At 31.3% G+C, this 3836-nt stretch overlaps 1 long non-coding RNA gene across 1 annotated transcript; it reads right to left on the bottom strand.

Annotated features, from left to right (window-relative positions):
• Positions 1–1900: 1900 nt before the first annotated feature.
• LOC135834530 (uncharacterized) lies at positions 1901–3590 on the bottom strand. Its single transcript, XR_010556688.1, has 2 exons — positions 3319–3590; positions 1901–2319 (listed from the first exon to the last, which is right to left on the bottom strand). It is a non-coding gene; the product is annotated as an uncharacterized LOC135834530 (long non-coding RNA).
• Between the last annotated feature and the right edge of the window lie 246 nt (positions 3591–3836).

Here is a 3836-nt window from a genome sequence, read left to right as displayed (position 1 = left end):
AAACGGGTTGAAACCGTTTCCAATCGATTTGGCATGTCGAAAATAGGATATATCCCAAATTTCAGCTTTCTTGGTCAATTTGGTAAAATTTTGATTTTTTCACTCATTTTTGGCCTAAATTCGATTTTCAAAAATTCACCAAAAATCGAAAAACGCACTTTAGCACTTGAAATTTTGACAGGTGATACATTTTTGCATGATCTTTCGATGTACCTGTGTAAAGTTTGAAAAAGTTCGTGCAAGTCCTATGTTAAAACGCAACCCGTGTAAAAAAAACCAGACATATACCACACAGTTAACTAGGTGGATTTACTATGTTGAATACCATGTTGTATACAAGTCATCAATTGAAACACGTAAACCACTGGTATACCATGCAAATTGGAGATATGATGATTTTGTTTTTATTTATTTTCTTTCATTTTTTGCAAAACTATTTTATGGGGTGATATTTTACAGATGATACCAGATTGTACACTTTGTTTAGTGTATTTTTCTATGAGGATATAGGTGATGAGGTGCACATTTTTTCACTGAAAATGGGTAGTTTATGGGGTAGGAAGACATAAATCTAGTGTGTATCCTTGAAATGTTGAAAAAATACCATCTGAAAATCTGAGAAACGCCTGGAAACCTTGATTAAAAATTTGTTCATGAAAGATATTTGATTTTATACCTAAGCAGTCCCCAAGAAATATGTTTTTTCCTGAATGGATTACATTGTTTAGAAATATTATAATGTTTTTTTTTTTTGTAGATTTTTATGAAGTATGATGTGCTTTTTATAATTTTTTTCTAATAAAATATCGTAAAATTATCTAGAACTGAAATTTAGAAGGGTATGTGCTTAAATAACTTGAAAGTTGATGAAAAAATCTCAGAAAAATTGTAAATAACCTATAAAGTTTGCTGATTTGCGTAAGATATTCTCAAGGAGGGGGCAAAAACCCAGATTTTTAGGCATGAAAAATCGAAATGAGGGGTAATTTTCAGGAAACTTGTCGTGATTATATGACAATGAAGGCAAAATTACTGCTGGAGCGAACGAAAAGCGAAAAATTTTAGAAAAAATGGGTCAGAATAACGAAAAAACATCCATTTTTGTATGTTTTCATTCAAATTTTCACTCACAAGAGGGGCATGACCCCCTTCACCCCCTTGGCTAGGCCACTGAAAGTTTGGACATGAATAACTTCATCCTTTAGCAAAGCAAACAATGATTATTTGCTTGGTATGAACAATAGTAAAATTTACCTCGTCACATTTACTAGTGGTATACAACATGATTTTATTTTTTAGATGGTAAAACTTTTTTAAAAGATAGTAAACCAGTGGTAAATTTTACATCCTTCATTTACCATTGGTGTACTATGTTGTTAAATTTACTAAATGGTAAACAAGTAGTAAACTTTTGCATTTACATTTTCGGGAAATTGTATACCAGTAGTAAATTTTACTTTTTGTGTTTACTAGTGGTATACCACAATTTTATGGTATATCAAGAGTAAACCAGTGATATACCACCTACTTTGTGGTAAACTTGTGGTATATATCTGGTTTTTTCTACACGGGAAAATCTGCGATTTCGGCTGACCTGTCAATCAAAATGGCCGCCATTTTGTAAGTAAGGCCAACTTTTTTTTTGGCAAGTTTGCTTTAAAATGTTCCTTAGGATGTCCCCTTTAAGAAAAAAGTTGTCCCGGAGGATCGGCGGGGGTGGGTGCAATTACTCCTATTGTCATTATCAAAATGGGTTATAATTTCGCGACAATTTCAAATATTTCGACGAAAGGATTTTCAATATTTTCTGAATAATTTTGAATCTAAAATTGAATCATGTTTTTGGGATTTTTGAAAAAAGTTTTCACACATTTAATCCATAGTGTAGCTTGTTATGAAATTAGAAACAATCGAATTATATTTGAACTTTATACCTATTTCTATTATCTGGTACTACAAATTATCACTATAATAAGGGCCATTGGCAATATGGCCAAGATAGGTGAAAATGTCATGGAAATCTCTGAAGATATAATATATATCTCGGTATTATAATTAATTGATAAGCAACGCTGGTAAAAAAAAAAAATAGGTATATGAAGTATATACATTCTAGCCCATATTGTTGATTATTTCCATATTGGCTTCGTAATTCGCTTGCTGTATCATGTATTGAAGTTGTAGTTTAGGATCCGTGTTGTCAGGATTTAGAGGGTATGGGTACAATTTAACGCCGTATCGGTTTGGCCCGCTGTAATATTGTGGGATGCCAAATACTTGGATAGCCATGGCTGCTATGTACAAAACACTGAAAATGATCTGTAAAAAAGATTGCTTAAATAATAATTTTTTTTTTAAAAATGTCCTAAAACTTCCATGTCCGGAATATTAACCATTTAAGTTGATTTTTTTTTATTATTAACGAATTTTTGAAAGCTAAAAAATTCAGAAAAATTAACCCTCCATCTTGATTTTTTGAAAAACCAGCTATTTCAGACTATTTTGGAGTCTATATTATCTAGTTATAGTTTTCAATCTTTCTAAGAAATTTCAAGTCGCTCTGGAATAAAGGTCAAAAAAGATCTATAAGTATTTTTATATCATGCGATAACAATAACATCGTTATATTTCGTGGAATTTTTCGCTCATTTTTGAATACACAATCAATTTAAACATTTTGCAACCTCATCCATAGGATTCTAAATTTTGTCCAAAAGTTTCAAACTCCTGTGAGGGGAGGAGGGAGCTAAAATGGTTTGCCCAATAAGCATCCAGTATCATCAAAGTTATTTACCAGTTTTTAAGTTCACTTGCCCCTCCGAAAAAGTTTAGAATTTGTAGAAAAAAATAAAAATCGGGGAAGGCTACACGCTCCAGAATGATGCATAAGAACTGATAGGTTTCATAGTGGCGAGGAGAAGGAAGGAGGATTGAATTTTTAGTATTTTCACATTACTTTAATTTGTTTAAAAAAAAAAACAAAAAAAAATAGAAATTATGAAAAAAACTGGGAAAATTGCCACAAAAACATCTTTACTGAAGTATTCTATACAGTTTTTTAAATTGTAAAAATTCAATAAAAAAATCTTCAGGAATTCAAGAATTTTGATAAAGTGAGTTATTTTTCAATCCAATCGCTTAATTTTTAAGCTCATAATGATTTTTTAAATTTTATTCTCCCTGATGAGACTACTATTTGGGTACCTTGAGTACCTAAGAATTGTGTGACAAAGGTTGAAAAATTGAAGAATATGTTACATAAATGCTTACTTAAATCTGAATTATAATAAAATGTTAGGAAAAGGCAAAGAAGCTTACCGCGATGATTTTTGACATGATGGTTTCGTTGTGTTGCTGTGAAGGTTCACTTTTCACTGAGAAGAACAGAAAACGTTCGACTGGACGAATTGAAAAATGTAAATATCTACTTGTACCATGCTTGTATACCTATGGTCTTCATTTATACTTACGTTGTTTTATCAAGTTGCTGATTAGTTCTGGAAGAGATTTTATTACGCTTAACTAATTAAAGTTTTTATATTCTCGCTCGTAATTTGCATTTCTATCGATGAGTAATGCTTGTTATTGGTTAATTGTTCTCAGTAAAAATGCACGAGTAATTAAAAATGTACATAATACGTATTAATATCCTCTAACTGACCCCTGATAACCCTTGCAAAATTAAAACGGATAAGATTAGGTACCTATCATGAAAATTGCGGGGTTTGTTGTGGATTGACACCAACCAGAATAATTTTTCAAAATATAGGACCAATTGTTATGATGACGAATTTTTTTTACCTTGTCTAGAAATTCGTCGTACATTGTAGGGTAGA

This window comes from Planococcus citri, chromosome 2, assembly GCF_950023065.1.
Source record: "Planococcus citri chromosome 2, ihPlaCitr1.1, whole genome shotgun sequence".
Lineage (NCBI taxonomy): Eukaryota > Metazoa > Arthropoda > Insecta > Hemiptera > Pseudococcidae > Planococcus > Planococcus citri.
This window is presented reverse-complemented; position numbering and strand designations above follow the sequence as displayed.